The sequence below is a fragment of the Macaca fascicularis genome, chromosome 17, assembly GCF_037993035.2.
Source record: "Macaca fascicularis isolate 582-1 chromosome 17, T2T-MFA8v1.1".
In the NCBI taxonomy this organism is placed as follows: domain Eukaryota; kingdom Metazoa; phylum Chordata; class Mammalia; order Primates; family Cercopithecidae; genus Macaca; species Macaca fascicularis.
Window position 1 is genome coordinate 90646118 of NC_088391.1, and position 23894 is coordinate 90670011.

General features: G+C 43.3%; 1 protein-coding gene across 15 annotated transcripts in view; it reads left to right on the forward strand.

Annotated features, from left to right (window-relative positions):
• The window catches only part of CLYBL (citramalyl-CoA lyase), a 280497-nt gene that overhangs the window by 139572 nt on the left and 117031 nt on the right, over positions 1 to 23894 (forward strand). For 2 of the 15 annotated variants that reach the window (XM_074021335.1, XM_074021331.1), the window contains exon 1: positions 18136 to 18347. The exons of the other annotated variants lie outside the window; for them this stretch is intronic. The gene's annotated coding sequence lies outside the window, so the exon portion shown is untranslated. Of the gene's footprint in view, positions 1 to 18135; positions 18348 to 23894 lie in introns of those variants that run through there. 15 annotated transcript variants of the gene reach the window in all.

Here is a 23894-nt window from a genome sequence, read left to right on the forward strand (position 1 = left end):
GATGTTTGTTTGCTCTCTCATTCTGTGTGAAAAAAGACTTCCAGGTAGGTGCAGTGGCTCACGCCTATAATCCCAACACTTTGGGAGGCCAAGGTGTGCGGATCACCTGAGGTCAGGAGTTCGAGACCAGACTGGACAACATGGTGAAACCCCGTCTCTACTAAAAATACAAAAATTAGCCAGTGTGGTATCTGGTGCACCTGTAGTCCCAGCTACTTGAGAGGCTGAGGGATGAGAATTACTTGAACCCTGGAAGTGGAGGTTGCGCTGAGCAAAGATCACACCACCGCACTGCAGCCTGGGCGACAAAGCGAGACTCTGTCTCAAAAAAAAAAAAAAACAAAAAAAAACGAAAAAACACTTCCATCATTGGGACACTTGTAGGAACGTCCCTCACCCCTGATGTCCCGATGGTCTGAGGAGGCAGTGCTCTGCAGTGAGACAGTATAACACAAACTTTACGAAACTGGACAAGAATGAAGATTCTGCTTTTTTCTTGACTCCTGCCAAGCCTGCCCTTTATCTGATGTCCAACCCTTTTCATGGGTTTCCATGACAAAAAGAGTGGCCGGGGTAGACCAGGAGGGCTGTTCCTCCCTGGTGCCCCTGCTTTGTACCAGGAACCCCACAGTAGCCAGAAGGCTGGCCTAGGAGTTGCCCCCATCTTGTACCCTGGGTCCTTCCTTAGAAGCAAACCCACGGTGGACCGCAAACTGGCTTCCCGTGTGTATCTGCTTTGGGCACAAAAGACCATGTCTTCACTTCAGCACAAAATGGTGCACTTGACTGAGGTGTGATATAATTGCTTCAGGAGAGAGTTTGCCCTGAAAACATCTTCTCGGCCTTCCTGAAGCAGGCTGCACGCTTATTTGTATTGGCACCACATGCTAATCTCACGAATGGCCCTGTTCCGCCAGTGGGAGGACAAATAGCTGTTCTTTTGCTCCCGTGTCCATGGAAAGCTCCCCTTTCTCCTTGCATGGTTGCCATAGTAACCAAAAAAATAGTTCTTCAAAATAGGGAAGGAATCTCTCAGGGTACTTGGGAACTTAGCAAAGTGAGAACATAAGTAGGCCTCAATGATCATAGATGCTGGTGTAAATACCTAGTTATTAATAGTCAAAGCGGGTTGAAATTGGTAGGTGAATTTTGCTGTCACTTAGAGTAGGGAAAGATGGGTGAATAGGCTCTTACCTTCACTCAGTACTACAGATTCTTCTGTAACCCTTGGAATTGCCAGACGAGGTCAGACCCACAGGCCATACAACACAGAATTTAGTTTTTCTTAGCACAGAATAGAGAAAGAGGCAGTAACAGAGCTCATTTATGCTCCTGCAAACCCCTTAGCTCCCTCAAAGGATTGGAGATACAGCGCTAAGTAGAGGAATCCATTATGAATCCGTCATACTGCTGTGGATCTGTGCACACTTTTAAGAAATTTTTATTTTCAACCTTTTTCAGCCCTTAGAGTCAATCTCTTTAAAGGAGCCTAAAGGGCCACAGCATTTTTGTGTGGTATTCTACATAGAAATTTACTGATGGCCAGGCGCAGTGGCTCACTCCTGTAATTCCAACCTTTAGACAGGCAGATCACATGAGGTCGGGAGTTCGAGACCAGCCTGGCCAAAATGGTGAGACCCTGTCTCTACCAAAAATAAAAAAAATAGCCGGGCATGGTAGCAGTCACCTGTAATCCCAGCTACTCGGGAGGCTGAGGCAGGAGAATCGCTGGAATTTGAGAGGCAGAGGTTGTGGTGAGCCAAGATTGTGCCTCTGCACTCCAGCCTGGGTGAAAGGAGACTCTGCCTCAAAAAGAAAAGAAAGAAATTTATTGATGTATTATTTTTAAATAATGCCCTCTTTTTAAAAAAAATTCTTATGTTTAAGAACAAATAAGAACTTACTTAAATTTATTAGAAATTGTGGAGGCAAATTTCCATATGACGCATCTTTTTTTCTGGTTGTAAAACAGCTCTTCAGTGGTAAGGGGACATGGGTACAGCTTAATTATTTTAAAAACATTTGAATAGAAATGTACAATGATATAGCCACTGTGGAAAGAAATATGGCAATTCCTCAAAAAATTGAACATAGAATTCCCAGATGATTCAGCAGTCCCACTTCTGGGTATAGACTCAAGGGAACTCAAGCACGGACTCCAACACGTATTTGTACAGCCATGTTCATAGCAGCATTATTCACATTAGCAAAGAGGTGGCAGCAACCTCAGTGTCCATTGACAGATTTATGGATAAGCGGGATGTGGCATATCCATACAATGGAATATTATTCAGCCTTAAAAGGGAAGAACATTCTGACACACACTATAACATGGTTGAAGCTTGAAGACTTTTTTTTTTTTTTTTTGAGACGGAGTCTTACTCTGTCAGCCAGGCTGTAGTGCAATGGTGTGATCTTGGCTCACTGCAAACTCTGCCTCTCGGTTTCAAGTGATTCTCCTGCCTTAGCTTCTCGAAAAGCTGGGATTATAGCCGTCCACCACCATGCCTGGCTAATGTTTGCATTTTTAGTAGAGATGGGGTTTCGCCACGTTGACCAGCCATGTTGACCAGGCTGATCTCAAACTCCTGACCTCAGGTGGTCCTCCTGCCTGAGCCTGCTAAAGTGCTGGGATTATAGGCGTGAGCCACCATGCCCAGAGAACCTTGAAGATATTATGCTGAGTGAAATAAGCCAGTCACAAAAGGACAAATACAATGTGATTCCATCTATGTGAAGTACTTAGAGCAGTCAAATTCATAGAGATGGAAAGTCAAATGACGGTTGCCAAGGACAGGGGCAGGAGGGAATGGGGAGTTAGTGTTTAATGGGGCCAGAGATTCAGTTTTGCAAGATGAAGAGTTCTGGAGATAGATGGTGGTGGTGATTGCACAACAGTGAGAATGTACTCAGTGCCACTGAACTGTACACTTGACAATGGTTCAGATCATAAATTTTGCATTATACATATTTTACCACAGTAAAAAAATAGTAGTATTTCACATGGTGGGGGTATAAAATGATAGCCTATAGATCAGCTCAAGGTAGGAAACAACGGTCTTAAAATGATTCATGGATTATTGCTTTATTGCTGCTCAAATCAGGAAGTTATAAAACTTTCCCCAGGGTTCAGAACGCCAGTCCCTTTCCACAGCTACCTTTGCTCACTACACACGTTCCAACTCACAACACACACAACATACAAATCCCTGGGCATAGACAGTGCAGAGGGCCACGGATGTGAGAGCAAGCTCGGCACTCTCATATGCCTCTAGTGGGAGTGTAAATTAGCACAAGCCCATTGGGAAGACAGTTTGGTGAAGCCGATGGAGAGCATTAAATGATTGCACCGATAACCTTTTTAGCCCTCTGAGGACACCGATAACCTTTTTAGCCCTACTGGAAACTTGTGGTCCTTTCTCCTTGAACATTCCGTAGCCTGCCACCCAGCCTAGCTTGGAGTCCATTCTGTCATTCATTCAGCCTGCATGTGCCAGACATGGTGCTGTGAGCTCCATGTACAGCCATGAGCCAAGGAGACCAAGTCCCTGCCCACAGCGGGCCTGTAGCACATGGGCTGTGCAGTTGCACATGGCTGATACCAGCTAGGGCTGATTTTTGCAGAAAAGGAATTTCTGGGAGGCTGGTGGACAGGCTGGAGAATAGGAGAATGGGCAGTGACCAAACCAAGCCCCTGAGAACACAGCCCAGCAGGGCAGTCTGGCCAGGGTAAACCAGATTGTCTACCCTGCCCCCTCCTGCTGTCCCTGTGCTGCTGTTCTCACTCCCGCCACCATGGGCACTTGCTGTGGCCACCTCCTTCCTTCACCACCAGCTCCCACCTTCTTTGTATAACCCCTTACGGCTCAAAGGCCCCACCTGCAGCATCTCATGGGCCAAGCTTATGCCTTGTGGCCTCTCCCTAGCTTTCAAAGATGGGGAGAAGGACCCTGGGGTCTCTGCCTCCACCCCCACCAAACCGTAAGGGTGTTCCTGTCTGGGACAGCCCAAAAGGAAAAATTCTCTGAATCCAGTGGAAGACAGATAGTGAACAAGTAAACAAAGCCAATAATTAATTCATTTCAAAAGGAGGAGACCTGTGAAGGGAAGGGCGGGGTTCTGGAGGAGAGCATCCCAGGCGGGGGCGTGGAGAAGGTCCTGCTGAGGACAGGGCATGTAGGCTGAGCCTTGAGAGATGAGAGGGTGGCAGACATGCTGAGATCTAGAAGAGCCTTCCAGAGGGGGGACCACTCGTGGGACGGTCCCGAGGTGAGCAGGAAGACGTGGTGTGTCAGGGAACTGGTGGCAGATCCCTGTGACTGAGGGTGGTACACAGAGGGGTGGATGGGCCAGGCAGCCAGGACCCTGTTGGTCTGGGTGAGACATTTGGTTTTTAATATGAGAACACTGGGAAGCCATGGAAGGGGCTCAAACAGGAGCATCATGATTCGATTTGTGTTTCTTGATGTCCAGACTGGCTGTGGTGTGGAGAAGGGACTGGAGAGGGACAGAGAGGCCACAGGAACCAGTCGGGAGTGCGGGGATGGTGTCTTGGGCCAGGATGGGGAAGATACAGTGCAGAGGTGCGTGGAAAGCACAGTTAACGCCCATGCGTGTTAGCTTTCCAGTTCGTAATGCATGTTAGCTTTCCAGTTCGTAATGCGTGTTAGCTTTCCAGTTCGTAATGCGTGTTAGCTTTCCAGTTCGTAATGTGTGTTAGCTTTCCACTTCGTAATGTACAGTAGGACGTAAGTAGTCCCATCCTAAGGGCCCTGGCAGGGAGCTGAAATGCATGCAATATGTGATTGATAACTGGGTTTGATTAGTACGTTTTTAAAATTTATTGATACATTTACCTACATTTATTAAAATGACTTAGAATTTATTGTGCTGTTCAAGTTATTATGTTAGTGACCATCTCTTTTTAACTTCGTTTTGAATTTAAAGAGTGATGTTACGACTTTCTAAAGGTCTGAACCAAGTTATTTTCTGTACTTAGTCAAGTCTGGACTTCTATTTAAATGACTCAAAAGTATTAGGACTTGGCTGGGTGTGGTGGTGGCTCATGCCTATAATCTCAGCACTTTGGGAGGCAAAAGGGGGCGGAACACTTGAGCCCAGGAGTTTGAGACCAGCCTGGGCGACATGGAGAAACCCCATTTCTACAAAAAGTATAAAACAGCTGGGCATGGTAGCGTGTGCCTGTAGTATCAGGAACTCACTACTTGGGAGGCTGAAGTGGGAGGGTCATCTGAGCCAGGGAGGTGGAGGTTGCTGTGAGCTGTGATTGCATCACTGTACTCTAGCCTGGGCAACAGAGTGAGACTCTGTCTCAAAAAAAAAAAAAAAAAAAAAAGGAGAGCTGGAGTCTCACTGTGTTTCCTACACTGGTCTCGAACTCCTGGGGTCAAGCAGTCCTCTCACCTGTCTCCGAATAGCTGGGACTGCAGCACACACCACTATGCCCAGCTCTTCTAGATGATCTTTTTTTTTTTTTTTTTTTTTTGAGACGAAGTCTCGTTCTGTAGCCCAGGCTGGAGTACAGTGGCATGTTCTCAGCTCACCGCAACCTCCTGGGTTCAAGTGATTCTCCTGCCTCAGTCTCCCAAGTAGCTGGGACTACAGGTGTGTGCCACCATGCCCAGCTTTTTTTTTTTTTTTTTTGGTATTATTAGTAGAGACAGGTTTTACCACGTTGGCCAGACTGTTCTCAAACTCCTGACCTCGTGATCCACCCGCCTCAGCCTTCCAAAGTGCTGGGGTTACAGGCTTGAGCCACCGCGCCCAGACTAGATGATCTCTTTTAAGTAGATACTCATTGTTATGATTTCTGCTCTCTCCTTTTCTGGGCCACAGGGGGCCCAGGAGGAAGTGTACAAACCATGTCTTGGCCCTTGGTGACTGGTCTCTGACGCCATACTAATGGTCAGTGGACTTGTGGTCTGTCCTTGGGGTACAGGAAATGCATGAGGTTTGCCCAGTGGTTGTGGTCATGGCCCTGCACAGTGGGCAGCTCCTGCCTCTGCTCTCCCTGTTGCTGTCCGTCACCCAACACCAGCCAGCCTGTTACCTCCAATATGGGCGCCCTCACTCCTGGACTCTGACAGCTCCCTTGCAGGCGCACTGCCAAAGGGTCAGTCAAAACTTCTGGATTCAGGCCGGGCGCGGTGGCTCAAGCCTGTAATCCCAGCACTTTGGGAGGCTGAGACGGACGGATCACGAGATCAGGAGGTTGAGACCATCCTGGCTAACCTGGTGAAACCCCGTCTCTACTAAAAAATACAAAAAACTAGCCAGGCGAGGTGGCGGGCGCCTGTAGTCCCAGCTACTCGGGAGGCTGAGGCAGGAGAATGGCGTGAACCCAGGAGGCGGAGCTTGCAGTGAGCTGAGATCCGGCCACTGCACTCCAGCCTGGGCGACAGAGCGAGACTCTGTCACAAAAAAAAACCCAAAAAAACAACAACAACAACAAAAAAAACTTCTGGATTCTTCCATCCTCAGGGAATGGATAGCATGCCACTGTGGCCCTTCTCTGCCGGAGCAATCCATATTGCTGTGTCTGCTCTTCTCCATGCCCTGTGTTGATGCAGAGCTCCCATGAAGTCTGCCAGAGTGTGAGTGGGAAGTTGGCACACCCCTCAGCTTGGACATTCCCATTACCTTGCTCTCCGCTGCCACTGTCCTGCATGTTCCTGGGATGGGGGAGTAGACCAGGCAGAAACCTCAGCCCAGTCTCATTACTTGGGCTCTCCCCACCAAACCGCTGTCAGCATCTGAAGGACTTTGTCTTGCCCGTGACAAGGACTTTACTTCAAATCCCCCATTCCTTTCTCACTCTGCCTCCTAAGAGTTCTATGTTCCAACCCTTAAGCTGCTGGAAGTTAAAAGACTTCTTCTCCATTAACAAAGGCAAGTTTATTATCTCACTGTGGACTTGATATCAGAATCTAGCATGAAGCTCCTAGTTCAGCAGGGACTTCCTGGTGTTCACCCCATTCTCACCCCTGCACCGCTACACTCATGGCCATGGAATCAGCTCCACAGGGGATGTGGAGCAATGTGATTTCCAAACAAGGGAAACTTCTGCTCATCTCAAAATTATCATTTGATCAGTGAAAGGTTGTGTAATTGATACCCATCTCCCCTGCCTACATGTAGTAGGATTAAATTCTGGTTACTATTAATGTCCAGCAACCCCATGTCCTTTTTGGGATCAGTAATACACTTTAGTTGTACTTACAACCCTTAGTGCAGAGATTCTCATCTTTGGCTGCACTTGGAGTCTTTCTGGAAGCTTTGAAGAAGTGCGGAGGCCGGGGACTCACCATAAGACTCATTTAATTGGTTTGGAATGTGGTCTGATTTTTTAGCCCCTAACGCAGGCTTGTCTGACCTGTGGCCTGTGGGATACATGTGGCCCAGGACAGCTTTGAATGTGACCCAACACAAATTTGTAAACTTTCTTAAAACATTATGAGAATTTTTGGGCCGGGCGCAGTGGCTCAAGCCTGTAATCCCAGCACTTTGGGAGGCCGAGACGGGTGGATCACGAGGTCAGGAGATCGAGACCATCCTGGCTAACACAGTGGAACCCCGTCTCTACTAAAAAATACAAAAAAACTAGCCGGGCGAGGTGGCGGGCGCCTGTAGTCCCAGCTACTCGGGAGGCTGAGGCAGGAGAATGGCCTGAACCCGGGAGGCGGAGCTTGCAGTGAGCTGAGATCCGGCCACTGCACTCCAGCAAGGGGGACAGAGTGAGACTCCGTCTCAAAAAAAAAAAAAAAAAAAAAAAAATTATGAGAATTTTTGTTGGTGGTGGTGGTGGTGGTTGTGGTTGTGGTTTTGGGTTTTTAGCTCATTGGCTAGTGTTAGTGTTAGTGTATTTTATGTGGGGCCAAGACAACTCTTCCAGGTGTTGCCCAGGGAAGCCAAAAGATTAGACACTCCTGCCCTGAAGCTTCCCGCACGATCATAATGTTCAGGCAAAGCAAAGATCCTTGAACTAGCTACCAGCTAAGTAAAGAAGCCATTCACTTGGATTTAGAAGTCATGTACTAAATTGTATCTCAAATGCACATTAGCTTATTTGATTATTACTGCTATTTTGAATTACTGCAATTTGAATGTTATTTTATTTTATTTTTTCCTGACAGGGTTTCACTCTGTCACCCAGGCTGGAGTACAGTGACATGATCATGACCCACTGCAGCCTTGACCCCTGGGCTCAGGTGGTCCTCCCACCTCAGCCTCAGAAGTAGTGGGGACCATAAGCTTGTACCACCACACTGGCTAATTTTTTGAAAAATGTTTGGTAGAGACAGGGCTTCCATATGTTGCCCGGGCTGGTTTCAAACTCCTGGGCTCAAGTGATCCTCCTGCCTTGACTTCCCAAAGTGCTGGGATTACAGGCGTGAGCCACCATGCCTGGCCAAGTGTTATATATTTTTTTAATCAAAAGACTTTTCTTTAAATACAGATTTTTTTCAAGTTTGCTGAAACTTGATTGAATTTCATTGCTTTCACAGCATCTACTTGTACATAATGGTATTATTTGACTCACTTAGAAATTTTTATTGAGGCAAAATTTCTTGCATTGAGGCAGTGGCTATATTGGCATTCGCTAGTGCCGCGCCCTCCAGCTCGGCTGCACATTAGAATCACATTGGCAACTTTTATGTTATTTTTATCTATCTATCTATCTATCTATCTATCTATCTATCTATCTATTTATTGTGAGATGGAGTTTCGCTCTTGTTTCTCAGGGTAGAGTGAGATGGCATGGTCTTGGCTCACTGCAACCTCCGCCTCTTGGGTTCAAGCAATTCTCCTGCCTCAGCTGCCTTTGTAGCTGGGATTACAGGCGCCTGTCACTATGCCTGGCTAATTTTTTGTATTTTTAGTAGAGATAGGGTTTCACCATGTTGGCCAGGCAGGTCTCAAACTCCTGACTTCAGGTGATCCACCCACCTCGGCCTCCCAAAGTGCTGGGATATTAGGCATGAGCCACTGCGCCCAGCCGCCTTGGCAACTTTTAAACGTTCCAAAGCCTAGGTTTTATCCCAGACCAATTACATCAAACTGTCTGTGGCTGGGGCTCCGCCATCAGCATATTTGAAAATTCCCCAGGGGACTCCAATATGCCACCAAGTTTGAGAATGAATAACCTGGAGACATTTATGTGATATGTATCACCTGGAAATCTTGTCAATACACAGATTCTCTGATGAAGAAGGACTGGGATGGGCTCCAAATCCTGCATTTCTAACTAGCTCTCACATAATAGCAATAAGAGATCTATGGTGCTGGCCTGCAGCAATACCTCACTTAAGTGGCAAGGACCTAGAAAGCTTAAAAAGCCTGGGTCCCATTACTAGTGAATTTAATTTGATGGCACTGAGTAGGGTCCAGAATTTGACAATTTTAAAAAGCTCCCCAGGTGACTGTTACATTGAATCCCAGCTTGGGAACCCCTGTCGTGCTACGGGCCAGCTATGCCTCTTGTTATATAAATGGTTAATTAATGGCATCGGGTGAAGGGGGACAGGGAGAAGACAAAAACAAGGCCAGGTGGGGCCCCCCTCTGGGATGGCATATCTAGAAAAGGTCCCTCTTTAGAGAGAACTCACCATAAGGCTACCAGATTTTTTCAACGCATCTTAAGCCCCTGTTTTGCATATTGTTTGAATACAGTTACATGTTGACTATCTAGAGGCCCTAATTCCAAATAACATAAGATAAAATAAAACAAGTTCCATTTGTCACCTACTGCAATTGTATTCATACGCTGTAGACAGTGCTGAACACAACTCAAGCACAGAACAGATTTTGGAACAGCTGGGGATGGGGGAAGGAGAGGACTCACCAGCAGGAAGGGAGGAGGGAGGCGTGGTAAAGCCTTCCTTCTCCTCCGGAACGGTGACTGCCACGACTGGGCTCCTGCCACCTGCCCAGTGACAGTGCCCCTCTAGACCACAGAGTCTGCAACAGAACCTGAAGCCCCAATCCTCCCTATACGTTTCTTCTTTATATTATTTCAAACAGTTTTGTTGTCTTTGATCTTTTCCCCTAGAGCTTGCTCAGTGCCGGCCTTGTGCTGTCTTGCCTCTGATTCACAGGCTGTTCTTTGGGGTGTCCCTCTCTGGACCTCTGGGGATGCCCTTTTTTGCGCCACCTCCCAACCGTGCTTAGCACCGTGCAGCTCAGGGCCACTGGATACAGTTGTGCAGGATGTGCCCTAGAGAGGGCACCTGGTGAGGGGCACAAGAGGAGCTGGGCCAGTCATGCTCTATGCTGTGCTGCAGCAGGAGCCGGAGCTGCCTTTCTGCTCTTCCATTCTCTGGAAGGCACCAAGGGGCACCTTTTTCCAGTTTCCATGCAAGTGCTGCCTTGTGTGCTAGTGCAGGCCCACAGCAGGTCACCCATTGGTGCTTACTAAGTGCTCACTGAATGAATGGATGCATGAACAAAAGAACAAAATAGAGGCAATAAAGATAAATAAGAAGCTTTCATAGTCATTTCGGTCAAGGTTAAGGAAGCCCTAAACTAGAATGTAAATGTATTATGGAAAGCAGGGGATAAACAGAGGAGAAGCAACAGGTGGTGGATTGGATTAAGGTTCAAGGATGGCAAAGGAGAGAGGGAATAAAAATTACCTCCTACCTGTAGTCACCACTAACACTTGAGTCTTCCACAAGAAGAACAGGGACAGTGGGGGTGCGGGTGAGTTCTACGCACCAAGTCTGGAGAGGTGGCTTTGGTGAGGTGGCAAGTTAACAGGAGTGATGCACCTCTGATGTCAGGCCCTGAAATAAGCAGTGTGGAGAGATGTGAGGCCACCTCCACCGCTCAGAGAGCTCATGCTCCAGGTAAGGACACCAGACACAGAATTTCTGGTGCTGGGAGGTGTCGACCAGCAACACACATGGGTGACAAGTGGCAGTTAATAATATTATAGTAGCTGTATCTACCTACTACTTGTTTTACTCTTCATGATGAGCTTTCATCTGTGAGAAGTAGCTATTATGTTGCTTCTCATTGAAGAAGAAATTGATGCTTCCTACCCCATCTCCTGACTGCCAGTCAAAACAGTAGGTTGACTCATATAAAATTACCATTTTGGAGGTCAAAATTGGTCAAATATCAGCAATTTCATATTATTTCATATTATTTTTGCTGTGTGAGACCTTTTAAATGCTTTTATTGGTTTAAGCCAATTATAAAAGGAGATTTTTGATTACTGGTTCAATCTCCTTACTAGTTTAGTCAGATTTGCTATTTATCTAGGTTATTCAGATTTTCTGTTTCTTCACAATTTAGTCTTGGAATTTGTCCATTTCATCTAGGTTGTTCAATTTGTTGGCATACAATTGTTCATAGTACTGTCTTATGATCTTTTATTTCCATAGAATCAGTAGTAATATCCCCATTTCCATTGCTGATTTTAGTAATTTGAGTCTTTTTTTTTCCTAGGCCACTAGCTAAAAGTTTGTCAATTATGTTAATCTTTTCAAAAAAATCAACTCTTCTTTTCGTTGATTTTCTCTGTTGCTTTTCTGTTCTCAACTTCATTACCACTGCTCTTTTATAGCTTTTGTAACTGCCCATGCATTGACGTTTACTAAGATGTTTATTTCTTCATGTGGGTTCAAGTTACTGTCCAACATTTTTTCATTTCATTTTTTCATATACCTTTGGGCCTTCATTTCACTCTGCACCTAAGCATTTCTTGCAGGGCAGCTCTACTGGTGACAAACTTCCTTGACTTTTTAAAATCTGGGAATATCTGAATTTCTCCCTCACTTTGAAGGACAGTTTTTCCAGACATAGAATTCCTAATTGACAGGTCTTTTCCTTTTAGCACTTTGCATATATCGGCCCATTGCCTTTTGGCTTCCAAAGTTTCTGATGAAAAATCTGCTGATCATCTTACTGAAGATACCTTGTATGTGATGATTTGTATCTCTCTTGCTATTTTGAAAATTCTTTCCTTTTTTATTGATAATAGATATACATAGTTTCAGGATACATGTGATAATTTAATGCAGTCATATAATTTTTGTTTTTCTTTGAGATGGAGTTTTTTGTCTTGTTGCCCAGGCTGGAGTGCAGTGGCACAATCTTGGCTCACCACAACCTCCACCTCCCGGGTTCAAGTGATTCTCCTGCCTCAGCCTCCTGATTAGCTAGGATTACAGGCATGTGCCACCATGCCAGGCTATTTTTGTATTTTTAGTAGAGATGGGGTTTCTCCATGTTGGTCAGGCTGGTCGCGAACTCCCGACCTCAGGTGATCCGCCTGCCTTAGCCTCCCAAAGTGCTGGGATTACAGGCATGAGCCACCACGCCCAACCAGTCATATAATTTGTAAAGATCAAAGCACCATACTCAGGATATCTATCACTTTAAATATTTGTCTATTCTTTATGCTGGAACCATTTCAGTTCTTCTAGCTATTTGGAAATATACAATAGATTATTATAAACTATAGTCACCCTACTGATCTGTTTAACACTAGGTCTTACTTCTTTATCAAACCATATATTTATACCCATAATCAACTTCTCTTCATACCCACTTTTCCTCTATCCTTCTTAGCCTCTTGCAACTGTTAATATTTTCTATCTTCACAAGATTTGTATTTTTAGCTCCCACATATGAGTGACAACATGCAATATTTGTCTTTCAGTGCTTGGCTTATTTCACTTAACATAATGACCTCCAGTACCATCCATGTTGCTGCAAATGACAGGATTTCATTCTTTTTTATAGTGAACTTTACACACACACATTCACGTAACAGTTTCTTTATCCATTGATAGACACTTTGATTGGTTCCATATTTTGACTATTATGAATAGGGTAGCAGTGAACATTAGGAGTGAATATACTCATTTTGATATATTCATTTCCTTTCTTTTGGATATATACCCAATAGTAGAATTGCTGGATCATAAGGTAGTTCTCTTTTTAGTTTCTTTGAGGAACCTCAATACTGTTCTCCATAGTGGCTATACTAATTTACATTTTCATCAACAATATACAAGGGTTCCCCTTTCTCCACATCCTCACCAGCACTCACGATCAAAGCTGTTTCACCGGGGGTGAGATGATATCTTATTGTAGTTTTGATTTGCATTCCTCTGATGACGAGTGATGTTACCATTTTTTCGTATACTTGATGGCCATTTGTATGTCTTCATTTCAGAAATGCTGTTCAGACCTTTTGTCTATTTTTAAATTGGATTTTTTGTTTTTTACTGTTGAGTCGTTGGAGCTCCTTATATATTCTGGTTATTAATTTCTTGTCAGATGAATAGTTTCTAAATATTTTCTCACATTCAGCAGATTGTCTCATCATTTCTTTTATTGTTTCCTTTGCTGTGCAGAAGGTTTTTTTAGCTTGATGTAATCCCATTTGTTTTTTTTGCTTTGGTTGCCTGTGCCTTTGGGGTCTTACACAAAAATTTTTGGCCACACCAATGTCCTGGAGCGTTTCCCGAGTGCTTTTTTTTTTCTAGTAGTTTCAAAGTTTCAGGTCTTAGATTTAAGTCTGATCCATTTTTACTTGATTTTTGTGCATGGTGAGAGAGAGGTCTAGTTTCATCCTTCTGAGTGTGTTTATCCAGTTATCCCAGCACCACTGAAGAGACAGTTCTTTCCTCACTGCATGTTTGTGGAGCCTTTGTCAAAAATGAGTTGCTCATAAATGCATGGATTTATATTTGGTTTCTCTATTCTGTTCCACTGGTCTATGTCCCTGTGTCTGTTTTTATGCTGATACCATGCTGATTTGGTTATGATAACTTTGTAGTAAATTTTGAAGTCAGGTAGTGTGATGCTTCCAGCTTTGTTTGTTTGGTTCAGGATTGCTTTGACTATTCGAAGTCTCTTGTGGTTCCATATAAATTTTAGAACATTTTTCCCTTTCTATGAAGAATATCATTGGTACTTTGATAGGGATTGCATTGAATTTGTAAACTGCTCTGAGTAGTATTGTCATTTTAATGATATTAAAGCTGTGAGCATAGATTAGAATACCTTTCCATTTTTTTGGTGTGTCTTCCTCAATTTCTTTCATTGATGTTTTATAGTTTTCTTTGTAGAGATCTTTTATTTCTTTGGTTAAATTTGGTTGCTAGGTTTTAAATATCATTTATAGCTATTATAAATAGAATTGCTTTATTGGTATCTTTTTCATATTGTTCACTGCTGTTGTATATAAATGCTGCTGATTTCTGTGTGTTGATTTTGTATTCTGCAACTTTACTGAATTAGTTTATCAGTTCTAGCAGTTGTTTGGTGTAATCTCTAAGTTTTTCTAAGTATAAGATCATGTTATTTGTGAACAAGGCTAATTTGACTTCTTCCTTTCCAGTTTGGATACCCTTTATTTTTTTCTCTTGCCTAATTGCTCTGGTCAGGATCTTCCAGTATTATATTGAATACAAGTGGCAAAAGTGGGCATCCCTGTCTTGTTCTAGATCTTAGAGGAAAGTCCTCAATTTCTCCCTGTTCAGGATGATGTTAGCCTTGGGTTTGTCATATATGACCCCTATATTTTGAGGTATGCTCTTCTTATGCCCAGTTTGATGAGGGTTTTGATCATAAAAGGATGCTGAATTTTATCAAATGCTTTTTTGGCATCCATTGAAATAATCATATAGTCTTTGTTCTTGGTTCTGTTAATATGATGTATCATGTTTATTTATTTGCATATGTTGAATCATCCTCGCATCTCTGGGATGAATCTCACTTGATCATGGTGAATCATCTTTTTATTCTTTTTTTTTTTTTTAAACTAGACAGAGTCTTGCTCTTGTTGCCCAGGCTGGAGTGCAGTGGCGCGATCTCAGCTCACTGCAACCTCTGCCTCCCGGGTTCAAGCGATTATCCTGCCTCAGCCTCCCAAGTAGCTGGGATTACAGGCACATGCCACCACGCCTGGCTAAGTTTTGTATTTTCAGTAGAGATGGGGTTTCACCATGTTGGCCAGGCTGGTCTCAAACTCCTCACCTCGCTACCCGCCTCAGCCTCCCAAAGTGCTGGGATTACCGGTGTGAGCCACCGCATCCGGCCAATCATGGTGAATGATCTTTTTAATGTGTTGCTGAAGTCAGTTGGCTAGTATTTCAATGAGAATTTTTGCATCTGTGTTCATCATCTTAGTTTTCCTTTTTTTGTTATGTCCTTCTCCGGTTTTGGTATCAGGGTAATGCTGGCCTCATAGAATTAGCTTGGGAGTGTTGGAGTATTCATTCCTCTTCAAAAAAAAAATTTTTTTTTTTTGAGACAGGGTCTTGCCCTGTCACCCAGGCTGGGTGCAGTGGTGCAATCACAGCTCACTGCAGCCTTGACCTGCTAGGCTCAAGGGATTCTCTGCCTCAGCCACCCAAGTAGCTGGGACTATAGATGTATACCAATATGTCTGGCTAATTTTTTTTCTTCTTTTTTTTAGGTAGACATGGTTTTGCCATGTTGCCCAGGCTGACTCTTCAATTTTTTTGAATTTGCATAAAATTGATATTCGTTATTTAAATGTTTGGTAGAATTCAGCAACAAAGCCATCAGGCCATCTGGGGATTTCTTTCATGGGAGACTTTATTATGGCTTCAATATCACTACTCGTTATTGGTTTATTGAGTTTTCCTATTTCTTCATGGTTCAATCTTGGTAGGTGTATATGTCTAGGAATTTATCCATTTCTTCTAGGTTTTCCAGTTTGTTGGCATATAGTTGTTCATAATAGTCTCTAATGATTCTTTGTATTTCTGTGGTCTCAATTGTTATGTCTCCTTTTTCATTTTTAAAGTTATTTATTTGGGTGTTCCCTCTTTTTCTTTTTTCTTAGTCTAACCAAGGGCTTATCAATTTTTGTATATCATACCTTTTTTTTTTTTTTTTTTTTTTTGAGACAGCATCTTAATCTGTCACCCAGGGTAGAGTGCAGTGGAATGATCATGGATCACTGCAACCCTGAACTCGTGGGCTGAAGCAGTCCTCCTGCCTCAGCCTCCCAAGTATCTGGGTACTACAGGCATGCACCACCATGCCTGGCTAATTTTTTTTTTTTTTAGAGATGGGGTCTCACGAGTCTTGCTATGTTGTCCAGGCTTGCCATGAACTCCTGCCTGAGGCAATCCTGCTGCCTCGACCTCCCAAAGTGCTAAAATTATGGGTGTGAGCCACCACGCCCAACCCTTGTATTTATATTTAATTTTACCGATGAGTTTTATACCTTCAAATATTTTTCTTTTCTGTTTTTTTGTTTTTGCACTTTAGTGTTTTTTTCTTTTAGATCTAATAACTCAATATTTAGTGTTTCTTGTTAAGACAAGTGATGATGGTGAATTCTCTCTGCTTTCATTTGCCTGGGAAAAACATATTTGAAGGATAACTTTGCTGAATACAGTACTTTTGGATGGCAGTTGTTTTTTTCAGCACTTTAAAAATGTCATTCTACTGCTTCCCCCTGGCCTGTATGGTGTCCATTGAGAACTGCCAGACACATCGGAGTGCCTTTATATGTTATTTGCTGATTTTCTCTTGCTGCTTTTAGGATTCTGTTTGTCCTTGACCTTTGAGAGTCTGATTATTATATGTCTTGAGGTAGTCTTATTTGGGTCAAATCCATTTGGTGTTCTCTAACCTTCCTATACCTGGGTATTTATATCTTTCTCAAGTTTTGGAAAGTTGGTTTTTTTTTTTTCTCTCTCTCTCTCTCTTTTTTTTTTTGAATAAACTGTCTATCCCTTGCACATGTTCAACTCCCTGTTGAACCTCAATAATTCTTAAATTTTGTCTTATTTTTTCTCCCTCTGTGAAAGAGTGCAGTGGTGCAGTCACACTCACTGCAGCCTCAACTCCTAGGCTCAAACAATCCTCCCATCTCAGCCTCCTGAGTAATTGGGACAACAGGCACGTGCCACCATGCCTGGCTAATTTTTTGTATTTTTTCTAGAGACAGGGTTTTGCCATGTTGCCCAGACTGGTTTTGAACTCCTGAGCTCAAGCAATCCACTCACCTCGGCCTTCCAAAGTACGGGGATTACAGGCATGAGTCACTGTGCCCAGTCGAGTCTTTTTTTTTTGTTTTTAAGACAGTTTCTCACTCTGTCACCTGAGCTAGAGTGCAGTGGTGTGATCACAGCTCACTGCAGTCTCAAACTCCTGGGTTCAAGCAATCCTCCCACCTCAACCTCCTGCATGACTGGGACTACAGGCATGCACCACCATGCCCTGCTAGTGTTTTTATATTTTGTAGAGAGAGGGTCTCACTATGTTGCCCAGGCTAGTCTCGAACTCCTGCCTTCAAGTGATCCTCCTGCTTCAGCCTCCCAAAGTGCTGGGATTACAAGCATGAACCAACTCATTTGGCAAATTTGGTCTTTTGAGGTAATTTTCTGTATCTTGTGAGCAATCTTTGTTGATTCTGATTTTTTAAAGATTTTTTTCTCCTTTATGTATTTTCAAATAGCCTATCTTCAAGCTCAATGATTCTTACCTCTGCTTGATCCATTTTTTCTGTTGAAAGCCTCTAAGGAATTCTTCAGTTCTGCAAACATATTTCTTAGTTCTAAGATTTGTTTGATTTCTTTTTATTATTTCAACCTCTTTGCTCAGTTTATCTGATAAATTTCTGAACTGCTTTTCTGTGTTATCTTAAAGATCACTGAGTTTCCTTAGAACTTCTATTCTGAATTCTTGGTTAGAGAACTTATATATCATCCTCTCATTTAGAGTCAGTTACTGGTTCCTTGCTATGTCCATTTGGGGAGATGATGATTCCCTGTTTGCTGTTGTTTCCTGTTGATGTGTAAGTCTTTGCAATGAAGAATTAGTCATTTAATCCAGTCTTCTCTGGCTGGCTTGTTTTTGTATTTTATTGGATACATTTGCTTAGAGGCTTTTTGCTGCTGGGTCACTGCCTCGTTTTCAGCTCTAGGTGGAGCCGTAAACCCAGGTTCACCTCAGCTCTTAGTAAACTATCAGAAAGCAGCTCTTCCTGAATGGAGGAGGTCCCCAGGGGGTTTTCCTGGCAGTGTGGGAAGGCTGGCTAGGGGTCCATACCCAGGGGATCTGTGGGACAGACCTCCTACAGTGTAGTACTTCTGAACAGCCACTCTGCTTTGGCATCTCCTTTTGCTGAGTTACAGAACAGAGATTGCAGAGCTGGGGATGGTAGTCCCACCTCCCTGCTTTGCCTCTGTCTTTCCTCAGGGATATTTCTCCCTTCAGGCACTTGGGATGCTTTCCATGGATTAAGGCAGGGCCGGCCTCCTGCCAGGGAACCCAAGATGGTGGAGAAGCTGAATGTCCACCTCAATTACACTTTTTCCAGTGTAGAAACAGTGAGTTGGAGGAAACGTTTTTGCATGCCTGGTGGTTGTCATAATGTGGGGAGTGTTGTTATGGACTTAGAAATCCAATTGTCTAACCATCTGCTCAGGGTTTTTTCTGGGGTCCTAGGAACTGTCTCCTCTTCATATTTGAGTTCTGAGGTCCTTCTGGTGATAATTTCAGTGCTGTATATTTGTTTTTGTTTTTCTGTTGGGGAGGGGTGGGTACTAAAGTCAGCTTACTTTTATGCCACCATTTCAGAACTGGGTCTTTCACTTTTAAAAGTTTTATTTTAATATGTCTAGGTGTGTGTGTCTTTGAGTTCATCTTATTTGGAGTTCATTTAACTTCTTGGATGTTTGTATTCAAGTCTTTCACCAAATTTGGAGAGTTTTCAGCCATTATCTTTTCAAAATACTCTTGCTACACTTTTCTCTCCTTATCCTTCTGGAATTTCCTGTGTGTGTGTGTGTGTGTGTGTGTGTGTGTGTGTGTGTGTGTGTGTGTCTGCTTGATGGTGTCCCGCAGGTCCTTTAGGCTCTGTTCACTTCTCTTCAGTCTTTTTTCTGTTCCTCAGACTTGATGATTTCCATTGTCCTCTCTTCAGGTTTGCTAATTCTTTCTTCTGCCTGCCAAATCTGCCTTTGAATCCCTCTAGTGAATTTTTCATTTCGATTATTGTACTTTTCAGTTCGGGGGTTTATGGTATCTTTTTAAGTTTTCTGTCTCTTTACTGATATTTCCATTTTGTTCATACATCATTATCTTGATGTTCTTCACTTCTTCCTTTAGTTCTTTGAGCATCTTTAAGACAGTTGTTTTAAGGTCTTTGCCGTCAGGTCTCTTTCAGGGACTGTTTCTGTTGACTTATTTTTCTTCCTTTGACTGGGCCACATTTTCCTCTTTCTTCATATGTTTTGTGATTTTTTTTGTTGTTGAAAAGTGAATGTTTGAATCTAACAGTGTGGTATCTAGAAATCAGATTCTCCCCCTCCCCTGGGTTCGCTGTTTTTGTTTACTTATTTGATGGTTGTATACTGTGTGTATGCTGAGGATAATATAAGCCTGAGGTATAAATGTAAGGTCTCCTCAAGTCTTTTCTTTTTCTTTCTTTTTTTTTTTTTTTTTTTTTGACAGAGTCTCGCTCTGTCACCCAGGCTGGAGTGCAAACAGTGTGATCTCAGCTCACTGCAACCTCTGCTTCCCGAATTCAAGTGATTCTCCTGCCTCAGCCTCCCAAGTAGCTGGGATTACAGGCACCTGCCACCACGCCCCACTGATTTTTGAATTTTTAGTACAGACGGGGTTTCACCATGTTGTCTAGGCTGGTCTCAAACTCCTGACCTCGTGATCCGCCAGCCTCAGCCTCCCAAAGTGCTGGGATTACAGGCGTGAGCCACTGCGCCCAACCTCTTTTTTTTTTTAAGACAGACTCTCACTCTGTCACCCAGGCTGGAGTGCAGTGGTGCAATCTTGGCTCACTGCAGCCTCCACCTCCCAGATTCAAGCAATTCTTGTGCCTCAGCCACCCAAATAGCTGGGATTACAGGCATGCGCCACCAGGCCCAGCTAATTTTTTGTATTTTTAGTAGAAACATTGTTTCACCATGTTGGCTAGGCTGGTCTGGAACTCCGACCTCAGGTAATCTCCCTGCCTTGGCCTCCCAAAGTGCTAGGATTACAGGCATGAGCTAGCACTCCTGGCTTCTCAGGTCTTTTCTGAGCCTTCCTCTGGGCATCCATGGGCATTTCTATTTTCCCCTATATGTGTGTTTGTTTTTGAATGTCCTAGTCTTTAATATCTGACTTCTAAAAGGGAAAAAAGCAAAAAAGTAACGGGGGAGGTGCTGGCCCTTTAAATTACCTGGAGGTCACTTTAGCCCAAGGGAGAGGGGCTTGCAACATTGGAGGGAGATATAATAACAGTGGCTCTCAGCCTCTTTGTCTGCACTTCTGTGATCAGAACCAGCAATCAGTGATCAGAGCACAGATCCTTGATATTTGGAGGGTCAGGGTCTTTGTTTCTGCTCACCCTGGCTCCCTCAAGCTATGTGCAGTTTGCTTCGGGAACATGGGCACAGCTGCCTACCATGTGACTGAGAGGTGGGGGATGGGTAGCTGCTACTCTGCTAAGAGCTGAAATTGACCAAAATTAACTACTATTTAATATCCACGCCTTCCCTTAGAAGTTGCAAGCTTCAATAGATTCCAAAATAGTTTCAAAATAGTTACAGCAGGAAGATGTTGCTAATGCAGTTGTTGTCTGGGTGGGGAAGATTGCTGGTGCTTTCTACTCCACCATCTTCCCCCCTCTTAGATTTTCACATGTGTGGTTACATTAAATCCTGATGAGCAGAGAATTTGCCCCAAACATTTCTTGGTATTTTTAGGGAAATGTATATGTTGCAAATTCTAGTCTCCGGTGTGAATAAGTAAAATGTGGTTGTTGCTGTTACATCATTATGTATTTTTCCCTGTTTTTAGATAAACCAGATATTTTCAATCAATGAAAAACGATGACAGATATTTCAGGCACTCTTCAATTAGCTGGCCATAATACGTTTTATATTAAATGAAATGTTTCATAAGCCATGTACACTTTTAAAATTCATCTCTATCTCACCATACCTCACATGTTACAGTGCTTATGTTGTGGCAAAATAAGACCCAGACTCAAGTTTTTATTTTATTTTATTTTATTATACTTTAAGTCTAGGGTACATGTGCACAACGTGCAGGTTTGTTACATTTGTATACATGTGCCATGTTGGTGTGCTGCACCTATTAACTTGTCATTTACATTAGGTGTATCTCCTAATGCTATCCCTCCCCACTCCCCACCCAGACTCAAGTTTTAGAGTTCCTTATGGTAAGGTTGGCTAGAAGAAGGAATGAGGGCCACCACACAAACTTGCAAGGCCCCAAAAGACAGTGAGATACATTTTTCTTGAGATACATGAAGTCACAAGCACACTAATCCTGGTGAAATGTTACAACCGTGCAAAGTATTTGGTAGTGTTAACTACTGATGTCCAGAGTTTCCATGAGGAATATAGCTGATATATATAGATAGATATAGATATATAGATATAGATATAGATACATATATATATATATATATTTTTTAAGATCATGCTGTTTATCTAGGGAGAGTAAAACATCAGTTTGCTAGGGTTTTAACTTTTCTTTCTTTTTCTTTTTTTTTTGAGATGGAGTCTCGCTCTTATCGCCCAGGCAGGAGTGCAGTGGTGCAATGTCGGCTCACTGCAACCTCCGCCTCCTGGGTTCAAGTGATTCTCGCTACTCAGTCGCCCAAGTAGCTGGAATTACAGGTGCCCGTGACCATGCCCAGCTGATATTTGTATTTTTAGTAGAGACAGGGTTTCATCATGTTGGCCAGGCTGGTCTCAAACTCTTTACCTCAGGTGATCCACCTACCTCGGCCTCCCAAAGTGCTGGGATTACAGGTGTGAGTTACTGTGCCCGGCTGGGTTTTAACTTTTCTTAACTGGCAATGTATTTTTTTTGAGACGGAGTATCTCTCTGTTGCCAGGCTTGAGTACAATGGTGTGATCTTGGCTCACTGCAATCTCCACCTCCTGGGTTCAAGCGATTCTCCTGCCTCAGCTTCCCGAGTAGCTGAGATTACAGGTGTGCACCACCACACCCAGCTAGTTTTTATATTTTTAGTAGAGATGGGATTTCACCATGTTGGCCAGGATGGTCTCCATCTCCTGACCTTGTGATTTATCCACCCACCTTGGCCTCCCAAAGTGCTGGGATTACAGGCGTGAGTCACCGTACCCGGCCCCCTTTTTTTTTTTTTTTGAGACAAAGTATTGCTCTGTTGCCCAGGCTGGAGTGCAGCTGTGTGATCACAGCTCATTGCAGCCTCATTGACCTCGTGGGCTCAATTGATCCTCCCACCTCAGCCTCCTGAGTAGCTGGGCCTACAGGCATATACACTACACTCGGCTAATTTTTGCCTTTTGAGTTTTTTTTCCTGATAGAGATGAGATTTTGCTATGTTGCCCAGGCTGGTCTCAAACTCTGGGCTGAAGTGATCTGCCTACCTTGGCTCCCCAAAGTATTGGAATTACAGGTGTGGGCCACCACACGTGGCCTAAGGCCTAATTGGCAGTCTTCATGTCATAGATCTTCATCTCTTATGGGCAGGGCTGGCTTCATGGACATGTAATTTGTGCTCTTAGAAACACCTAGTGCTTGATGTAACATTCTTCTGTTACCCTTGTGAAATTCTTAATAAATTATAAACAAAGGCCTCTGCATTTTCCTTTTCACTGGACCCCGCAAATTGTGTCACTGGTCCTGATTACGGGAGCTGATTTCATCATCCTTGACCATAGCGTATGAGCTAAAGCATGGTTTTCACAGGATAAACTATGGACCAGGCAAGGGCGGTAGTAAGTCAAAGGAGCTTCTGGCCAACACCTTTTATTTCTAACAGAGACTGAACTTGGTATGGTAGGCAAGGGAAAGCAAGGGCATAGTTTAGAAGCAGGCCAGGGCTACTGACAGCTAGAGATTCTCCATTAATAACAACAGCAGCTGCTGGTACTCCTGCTACGCCCACCACCATTTCAAGTAGCTAAAATATCTGCCAGGCTTTGGCTTAGTGCTTCATGTTCTTTATTTCCTTTAACTTAATCTTCTCAACAACCTACAAAATGAGTATTATTTTTATAGATGAAGAATCCGAAGTTACCGGTAATTAAGTTGCCTACAATTACAGCAACATTCACTGTCCTACTCACTTAAAAAGAGTCAGTCTATCTTGTCTTGTTAAAATTGGATGTGAATCACTGATATACCTCCTTTAAAAGATGTATTGGCAGGGCAAGGGCCATAGACTAATGCTTCTTTAGTTTTTTTTTTTTCTACTTTTTTACTTTTATGTATGATTGTAGATAGTATCGTTTCGTACACTACCTTTTGGAGACATTTTCTTTCGTTTTTTCTCCACGGATGCTATCTGGACAGTATAAAAATACTGGAAATGTTTTCCAAGAAGAAATATGTATACCCTCTTTCTCTCAGAAGATGTCAGTAGACAGTCCTATCTGTTTTTTAAACCTCAGCCAAAATAACATTTAGTTCATTGATTATTTCTGCTATTATTGTTTTCTTGGTTTTTGTGTGTGATTGTATTCCACCATAATTTTAAAAGACTATCCAGCCAGGCATGGTGGCTCATGCCTATAATCCCAGCACTTTGGGAGGCCAAGGCAGATGGATCTCTTGAGGCTAGGAGTTCAAGATCAGCCTGGGCAATGTGACAAAATCCCGTCTCTGCAAAAAATACAAAAATTAGCCAGGCATAGTGGTGCATACCTTTAGTCCCAGCTACTGGGAAGGCTGAGGTGGGAGGATCACCTGAGCCTGGAGGTGGAGGTTGCAGTGAGCTGAGATCACACCACTGCACTTCAAACTGGGTGACACAGCAAGACCCTATCTCAAAACAAAAAAAAGATTATCCATGTGTTCTGTTTTAATTTTGCATTGAGATGTAGTTTTCACAAGTTTATAAATACAGAAAT